This window comes from Miscanthus floridulus, chromosome 13, assembly GCF_019320115.1.
Source record: "Miscanthus floridulus cultivar M001 chromosome 13, ASM1932011v1, whole genome shotgun sequence".
NCBI lineage: Eukaryota > Viridiplantae > Streptophyta > Magnoliopsida > Poales > Poaceae > Miscanthus > Miscanthus floridulus.
Window position 1 is genome coordinate 1043347 of NC_089592.1, and position 9735 is coordinate 1053081.

The following is a 9735-nucleotide window of genomic DNA, read 5'->3' on the forward strand; positions in this document are numbered from 1 at the left end:
CACAATTAAGCCACGGCAAGTGCATGCGCGCGTATGTAAAGAGTGAGAGACTATAGCAGCTAGCAGCTAGTCTAAGATTCTAGAGAGAGACATTTAATAAAGCAGCAGGGAGACAGAAATTTGAGAGCAATAAGAGGAAGAGCGATCGAAAAGGTCGCTGCTTAAGTAGTTCAATATTTTTTGGTCGGTTAATACTAACTAATTAAGTAGTCCTGAAGCGACCACCACCACCCCACTAACTATATATGCATGCATCCCAATCCCAAAGCGACCTGACCTCACCTCTTGCAAGTACTGAGGCTTATTATTAGCCTGGATGTTAATCCCCTTAGAGCATCTCCAAGAGACCATGTAAAATGAATCTCTAAAAAACAAGATTTAGAGGCTCTCTAAAGAAATTGGCTCTCCAAACAATCGGAGCACCACAACACCCTCTCTATATTGACGCCGCTAAATATTTGAATGGGCCAGACAATGGATTTTCACTCTTTTGCTCGTATCATCTGCCTCCCGGAGTGTTAAACAAGTTCTATACACTACCGAACAGAGCATCTTTGCCGAAGGCCCAGGGCACTCGGTAAAGGCTTTGCTGAGCGCCGCCCTCGGCAAAGAGCCCTCGGAAAAAAATTTAACGGCAAAGAGGCTCTTTGCCGAGGGCCAGTTGTCGGGCACTCGGCAAAGCATTTTCCGAGGGCCAACGGCGGCGCTCGGCAAAGAAAAGCAGTCGTCAACGGCGCTGCTCCGTTGACGGCGTCTTTACCGAGTGCCGACAGTTTGGGCACTCGTCAAAGACATTTTTTATTTTTTTTCAAAAACTCTTTGCCGAGTGCCACGGCGGCAAGGCACTCGGCAAAGACATTTTTTATTTTTTAAAAAAAAACTCTTTGCCGAGTGCCTCCCCAGCTTGGCACTCGGCAAAGATTTTTTGCTTTTTTTTTAAAAAAAATCTTTGCCGAGTGCAATGTCCTGGCACTCGGCAAAGTTTCCCAGCTTTGCCAAGTGTCATGACTATTGCACTCGGCAAATCAACCGAAACTGCAATTTTTTTTGTTTTTTGCATTCCACTGACACAAACAGTTCAAATATATATCACATGTCACATATATATCACAAACATCACAATAATCACATATATATCACAACGAAACCATTTTCACACATTATATCACAACCACAACTCAAATAACAACATATCGCAACCACAAGTCAAATATCACAACCACAAGTCATAAATTCCCAAACACAGTCCATCAAGTCAAAGCACAAGTCACAACCACAAGTGAAGCTCAAGTCCAAGCACATGACAAAGCACAACTCCTCAAAAAAGCGGCCTATGACACGATGGTTCATTCGGTGACACATTAGCGGGGTTATTCGAACCCGCCGACGAAAGCTGCAAAAAGGATAAGAGGTTGCATGTGTGAGATTCATCTAGTAAGTTTCTATGTGAAGCATTGGTGTATGTCATAGCTAGTGCAAGCATGTAGTAAGTTTCTATGCCAAGCATCTAGTAAGTTTCTATGTCAACCATGGTTGTATGTCAAGGAAGCATCTAGTAAGAGTGAATTTTCATACTTACAGGAGTGGCTGTAGGAGTAGGCGGTGGAGGTGCTGCCAACGGCAAAGGTACACTCCCTTGCTGGACACTCCGCATGAAGGCCTCCATTTCTTGCATCCTCCTCTCCTGGGCCGTGAACGCTTCCCTCTGGGCCTGCAGTTGCGCGCTCTGAGCCTCGACCACGAGCTTCAGGGCCTGCAGCTCGGCCTTCAATACAAACTTCAATGTTTCAGTAATGCAAATGTAACTTAGGTGTGCAAAGATGAACGTACGACGAGTAAAACAGGACGTACCTCGAGAGCGTCGACCCGCTGCAGTGACGGACTAGGCCGTGGGCGTATGGGCTGGCTGGAGCTCGTGCTCCGTGCTCGGAGCACGTCGAGAGAGGGAACAGTGGTGGAGTCGATTGCGCCGTCTGCAATCCACAGCCGCCCATGCTTCTTGCCTCCTCCTAGCCTCATGATGGTCTCTGCATCAATGGGCTCAGTGCGCACATTGTAATCTTCCCCATGGACCTCCCTCACCTTTGAGGTGTACTCTTGGACCTTAGTGTGCACGGTCGGGTCGGAGTACACCTCGCTCGGGGCAGACGGGTCAAAGGAGATAGAGGAAGATGCCCTGCCCATGTGGGACATAGCCCACGTAGAGAACTCCGAGACCTCCACGCCCGGGTGTGCAGCCTCCTGCGAGTAAGACGGTAAGATGGTGAGAAATAAGGCAGAACTCAGTGTCAAATAAGATAAAAGAAATCACTTACATATGCTTGTTTGTAGGCCGGGAGGCTGTGGCTGCCTTGATGGTGAGTAGCACCTCGCCTCAGCAGACGCTAGTCCCGCTGCCTCGCGTGGTTCTCAGCAAAGTCGTTGGACAACCACCTATCCACGATCATCTCCCAGCACAAGGAGTGGGATTGGCACCACCAGGGAACCACCTACAAGTCATCGATTATTTGACATAGAAAAAGATAAAATTAAACCGACTTAATCTCAAAATGAATCATTATTAATGTTTTTCGTCTACCTCAAGGTACTAGGCCTGGGACAGCTCCACCTGTCTTGCATCAGGCTTGCTGATGGACTGCTTCAACACCACGGCGTAGTAGTCTCTATGGGCCTGCACGCGCGCCTCGTGGTGCATGTCGGTGACATACTTCCTACAGGCGGTGGCAGCCGCCTGATCCGCCCTGGCCTTAAGTCCTTCTTCCGGCTTGAAATACATCTGCATACAAAATCGATGTATCCATTCATTATTTCAATAAAAGACTTGCCCAATGAAAATGTTGTGCGAGAGAGACTTACCCAAAACTCCGCCAGTACCCGCTCCTGCTTGTTGCGGTACATGTCGTTAGGGGCCAACTGGTACCTGTCCCACATGTAGGCCGGCTCCCGCATGTCCTCAGACACGTTCACAAGGCTGGGGTACCATTTCCTGCACAAAACACCAAGGATGCTCGCGGGGGAGCGTGCAGAAGTACCCGACAAAACCAACCAGGCCCTGCACAAGTGATTAAGAAAATTTATCAGTTCCTCTTTTGATTTCCAACATTACCATATGAAGTAGTTGTGATAACATCTATAGTTACTTACCTCTTCGCCATAGGACGAATCAGTGCCCGGTTGTGAGGAAGCGGAGGCTAAGGGAGGCTCGTGGGACCTCGCTGGTAGAGAGTCGGGGTAGCGGAACTATCGCCCTCGGCGGCCTCGCCCTCGATGGCCTCGTTCTCGGCTGCCTCGTCCTGGGTCTGTCGGACGTCCTCGTCCTCGACCTCGTCCTCAGGCGTGGCCGTCACATGCTCCTCCACCATCACCTCGTCTAAAGGTGGCGGGGAAGGAGTCTGCTACCTCCTGCTGACCCTGGTCCTCCTCCTCTGACCTCCTATGGACACTACCCCTAACCTCGACCCCTCGTTTGAAACGGGAGGGCGTGGTCTCCCATAAAGGGAGGCCGTCTCACGTCGTGGACGGCTGCTCGCCATCACCTGCAATCACAAAGAATGAACAAGACTTATTAGTATATATATTAGAAATATATTCAAAATAAATAAAGAAAACACAAACTAAAACAAACGTAGTATTACATGTATTAGGAATAATATTCATGATTAGGATCATAGGTGTCGTCATCACTGTCAAAATTGTCCAAATAGGCAACACTATCTGAAGGTTCTATGTTGTCTTCGTTGTCATTGCCTAGCCTTAATCGGTCAAGCATTTCTATGTCCTTGGCATTTTGCACCACATCTCCATCAACCTCATTATCCTCCGTTTCGTTGTCTACTTCCATTTCGATCGCTTCGGGTAAGACTATCTCAAACGTGCCTGGTAGCCCATCTTCTTGAAAGAACTGTCCATCATATGTGTTTGCGTTGAAGTTGTAATCGTCATCATTTGGGGCAGGTAGTTTACCGTGTGGAGACACCTGGTGCACAATAGCCCAACCCTTAAGATCCGCTTTGTCTTGGTTGGCATATCGCATATAATACACCTACATGGCCTGTTGAGCCATAATGTAGACATCTTTTCCTAGATAGACGGAATCTTCTCGAATCTCGACTAGCCCAAGATGAGGGGTCCGTCTTGTTTCTCGAGGATTAAACCAGTGGCATTTGAACACGACAGGTTTATGTTTGTGACCATAAAATGAGAGTTCATATATTTCCTCAACTCTACCATGATAGTCGAGGCCATCAGTGCCGGGCGTGCAAACTCCGCTATTTGTGGTTTTCCGTTTGGGCCGAGTCTGCTCATATCTTGTTGTGTGGAAGCAATATTCGTTCACGTCATAACCGGTAAATGACTGCACCCTAACGTCATAGCTGCCTGCAACCTATCTCAACTCCTCACTCATGGACGAGTCAGTCTGGGCCTGCAAGCTCAAGCATGATAGGTCGTTATATTAATCGAACGAACGAGAAACTTGGAAATTGGAACGTGGGAGCTAAATTGGACATTACCTTTTGTTTGAACCAAGAAATGAAATCAGGCCTCCCCGCACCCGCACCCCGAGAAAGAAGGGTGTCATGTTCCTGCGAGGTAGGATCCCTTGATTGATGCCAGGACTCATGAACAAATTCCCTATCCGAACGAGAATCAGTGGGGTTGCATGAAGAATATTCAGGGCGTATTGAAACAAGTCCGTTGAGAACTTACTCGACGAACGGCTACACCTCGGGAAGGTTGGTCAACACATATAGCATGACACTTTGCCACTCTTCATTTCCCAATATCTTATTGGTCGATCCACTTGCGCTGCCGAGTTGGCCTTGGAACAGGCTGTGGGTCCATTCATTTTCGCCAACATTGTAACGAGGGAGTGGATTATGATTGCTAGAAAGTTTTGGCTTGTAGTATAGTGTTGTGAAGTTTGCCACCTCCTCCCTTAGACTTGCCTCTGCAATGGAAGCCTCAATTCTAGCTTTATTTGTACATTTCTTGCGAAGAGTCTTTAGACATCTCTCGATTGGATAGCACCACCGGGCTTGCATGGGCCCCCCAAACGTGCCTCAGATGGGAGGTGCACAATCAGATGTTGCATGGGCAAGAAGAAGCCGAGTGGAAAGATCTTCTCCAGCTTATAGAGCAACACAGGTGCCGCTTTTCCAAGTCCTGAGCGACGGTCCGAGATATCTCCTTGGCACAAAGCTAACAGAAGAAAAAGCTCAACTCTGCCAGCACTTGCCAGACATGGTCAGGGACATAGCCTCAGACCATCGCCAGAAGAAGCCACTCAATCCATATGTGGTAGTCATGACTCTTCATCCCGTTCACTCGTAAAGTGCCTAAGTTCACTCCCTTGCTCAGATTCGCTACATATCCATCTGGGAACATTAACGTCTTGATCCATTTTAGTACTTCCCTCCTTTGATCGGGTTCCAAGACGAAATCGACCTTAGGTCTTTTCCATTGTTTGTTTCGGCCACTAGGAGGCCACATCTCTTGCTTCGGTCTATCACACAACGTCGCTAGGTCCACTCTAGCCTTAACGTTGTCCTTAGACTTGTCAGTGTTCATGAGAGTTCCCCAAAGTGCCTCGACGATATTCTTTTCGGTGTGCATTACATCAATGTTATGTGGCAGAAAAAGGTCATCGAAATAGGGGAGCCTCGTCAAGCCGGACTTATGAGTCCACATATGTTCCTCACCATATCCCACAAAACCACCTCCTTCATTGGGCACGAGAGCATCTATCTGAGCACGCACCTTAGCACCACTCTTCATGCACGATTTAGGGTCTATCACTATAACACCTTTCGTAAAGTTCTTGATGTCTTGTCTGAATGGATGGTTAGAAGGGGGGAATTGACGATGCCTGTCGAACGACGAATACTTGCCACCCTTCTTCAACCAAATGAACCTCACAGCTTCCTTGCATATTGGGCACGAGAATTTCCCGTGGACACACTAGGCGGCGAATATCCCATATGCCAAGAAGTCATACAGGGAGTAGTGGTACCAAACATGCATCTTGAAGGATGATTTTGTAGCTCAGTCGTATGTCCATACCCCCTTCTCCCAAGCATCGATCAATTCATCAATCATAGGCTCCATGTACACACCCATATTACTCCCCGGGTGTCCAGGAATTATCAACGACAAGAAGATGTTATGCCGTTGAAAGGAGATGTCGGGGGGGAGATTCAGGGGGATAACAAACATGGGCCAACATGTGTATGGGGCAGACAACTGTCCATAAGGATTGAACCCATCTGTTGCCAGCGCAACACGTACATTACGAGCCTCAGCAGCTTTGTCAGGATGTTTGTCATTAAAGTACATCCATGCTTCGGCATCGGACGGATGCACCATCGTCCATGGCTTGTACCGTACACCTTCTTTATGCCATGTCATCTGTTTCGCGGATTCCTCGGTCATGAAAAGCCGTTGGATCCTCAGCACAAACGGAAGGTGCCATAGGACTTTCGCGGGGATCATAAGCTGCCTCTTCTGGCCATTTCCAGAGTCTACCTCCAGGTACCTTGAGGATTTACACTTTGGATAGCACTTTGCATCCTTGTGATCTTTCCTAAATAAGACGCACCCCTTCGGACAAACATGTATCTTGTCATATGGCATCTTAAGCATACGAAGTAGTTTCTGTGACTCATGCAAGTTCTTCGGCAGAATGTGCTTCTCTGGTAGCATGCTGCCAAACATGGCCAACATCTTATCAAAGCCTTCGCGACTCAGATTTAACTCGGCCTTCAACCCCATAACACGTCCAATGGCATCCAGCTGAGAAACCGTTGTACTCTCATGAAGGGGTTTCTGTGTCGAGTCCAACATTTCATAGAAGGCCTTAGCGGCTTCCTCCATCTCCTCCTTCTCACGTCCTTCTGCGAAGTGAGCTTGGTGAGTGTCATCTAGCATGTCTGCTACTCCGGCATCATCATCAAAAGCCTCGAGGCGTGGTCTCACCACCTCCGCTCTTATACGATCTGCTTCACCGTGGTGGATCCACCGGTGGTAGCCAGCCGTATAACCATTGTACACAAGATGTTTACCTATGGTCACCTTGTCTACCCTTCTGTTGTTGTCACATTTGCTATAGGGACACCAAAGTTTAGAATGTCCTTTAGCTACACCCGAGCTCCATGCATGTTCCAAGAAAGCATCTGTCCCATTCACCCACTCAATGTCAAAGTCACTCCTGCTTCTCCGGCCCGTGTACATCCACTGACGGTCTTCCATCCTTCCACATATACAGAACATAGTAATGTAACCATCAATTGCATCTACGCGGTGCTCCTACTCTCTAATAGGTGAGGATATGTCATAATCCCACCCGCGGATGCGTAGATGAGGTTAGTTTCCATGCTCCGCTCCCTATCCGAGATAGAATTTCGGCAGCACCTCCCCGCTGTTCTCCCGATGCACGTCCTGCAAGGGAGAGTGTGTATCCGGAGAACAACAGGGGTGATGCCGAAACACCATCTCGGACCGGAGCGGACCATGGAAACTAACTTATCTACGCATCCGTGGGCTGTCCAAAAAACATGGACAATCCAAAATAGATACGGTCGCAGATATACAAAGATCTGTATACCTCCAACCATATCTCTTTCGGACGGAAGACACCTAACTAGGTTACGCGACCAAAGACCACATGTGATCATACGCCAAACATCATGAATACCATTTTTTGAATGACCAAATTCCATAATTTCATGTACATGCAGTTCAAATTTGAAATAGTCAAAAAAATTCAACGAAACAAAAATAATTAAGGAAATATAGTAAAAAAACTCAAAATTGTCCCAAATTTTGAAATGGAGTTTCAATTACTGTAGCAAGGCCCAGGAAAAAATGGGGACAAAAAAACAATTTTTTTTAATTTGCCGAGTGCCAACCTTGACACTCGGCAAAGACTGTCTTTGCCGAGCGCCAGGTCACAGGGCGCTCGGCAAAGGATTTTTTTAAAAAAAATGCAAAACGGTTAAAAAGTCTTTGCCGAGGGCCTAATGGTGATGCCCTCGGCAAAGATTGACGTTAGAAGACGAACATCGTGTCAGGCGGTGTTGCCGAGGGCTGCCCCTTTGCTGAGGGTTTAGCCCTCGACAAATAATTATTGTTGCCGTGTGCTTGTCTTTGCCGAGGGTCTAGCCCTCGGCAAAGAGTCTTTGCCAAGGGCTGTTCTTTGCCGAGGGTCAGGCCCTCGACAAAGACTCTTTGCCGAGTGCCCGATTATTTGCCCTCGGCAAAGATGCTCTGTCCGGTAGTGATACTCGGTGTCTAGCTAGGTTCATCTCCCCATGTTGGCGTCCAGGTAGTTGGATAGGTTAGCACGTGTATCTTGTATGACAAGTGTCTTGTAATCCAAGTTGTAGAGTTCGGTTGAGATCTTCTTGGAAAGATCTCCTTGTTGTAAACGCCACACCAGGGGCTGTTCCCGTGGATTATATAACACGTAACCGAGGCCCAAGGAAGGGTACCTCATTCCACCATTTTTCATATGGTATTCATAGCCTTTCTCCTCGCGGAACTTTCCCATGGCACTAAATCCATCCTCTTCCACAGCATCTGCTGTTCCATCGCTCGTCACCTTCCTGCCGATGAGCGAGAAGCTCACCTGCGCCAATCACCCGTCGTGGAAGGCTCAAGTGATCTCAACCCTAAAGGGCGCATGCCTCCTTAGCTTCATCTCACCATCCTCCAACCCGCAGGACTAGTTCGTGCCACCGAAGGGCGATGGCGACAACATGGAGCCACCGGTGGTCAACCCCGACTATGTGGCGTGGGTGGCCAAGGATGGTCAGGCACTCAACTACCTGCTGACCAGCCTGTCGAAGGAGATCCTCTGCCAGGTCAACTCGGAGGACACGGCTACCAAGGCGTGGGCAGCCATTGAGGACATGTTTGCCTCTCAATCCCACGCCCGCATCATCAATACAAGAATGGCGTTGGCAATGGCGTACAAGGGCGCCTCCTCGATCAGTGAGTACTTTACTAAAATGAAAGGACTAGCAGATGAGATGGCATCTGCTGGTCGCAAGCTGGAAGATGAGGAATTGGTTTCTTATATCCTAACCGGGCGGGACCTTGAGTTCAACCCTGTTGTTTCTGCTGTTACAGCTAGAGTTGAACCCATTACGGTGGGGGAACTCTTCACCCATCTCACTAGCTTCGAGCAACGCATGGAAATCAAGGGAGGTGGAGGCAGAAGCAACTTTGAATCATCGACCAATCTGGTCGCAAAGGGTGGTCGCGGTGGCGGCCACGGCAACAACAACTCCCGCGGCGGCTACGGTGGTTTTGGCCACGGCGGTTCGGGACGTGGACAGCGCGGCGGCCACGGTGGCGGCCGTTCACAAGGAGGTGGCTTCTAGCTAGCGTCTTCTGTCAGCTATGTGGGAAGGAAGGGCACGCCGTGATCCACTGCTTCAAGAGGTTTGATGCCTCTTTCACTGGGCCACCCTAGAAGTCGGCCTCATCTGCTACGATGTCATATGGAATAGATACAAACTAGTATATGGATACCGGTGCGACTGATCACATCACCAGTGATCTAGAAAGGCTGATGGTACGCGATAAGTACCATTGAGCAGATCAAGTCCACGCTGCCAACGGTTCAGGTATGGGGATCACTCATGTCGGTCAAGCTTATTGTGCTCCCCTATTAGCAATATTCATCTGAAAAATATCCTTCATGTTCCTAAAGCCAATAAAAATCTCCTTTCTGTT

At 48.4% G+C, this 9735-nt stretch overlaps 1 non-coding gene across 1 annotated transcript; it reads left to right on the plus strand.

Moving 5' to 3' along the window:
- The first annotated feature begins 9044 nt into the window (after positions 1-9044).
- On the plus strand, positions 9045-9183 carry LOC136502399 (small nucleolar RNA Z247). Its single transcript, XR_010770544.1, has one exon. It is a non-coding gene; the product is annotated as a small nucleolar RNA Z247 (small nucleolar RNA).
- The last annotated feature ends 552 nt before the right edge of the window (positions 9184-9735 follow it).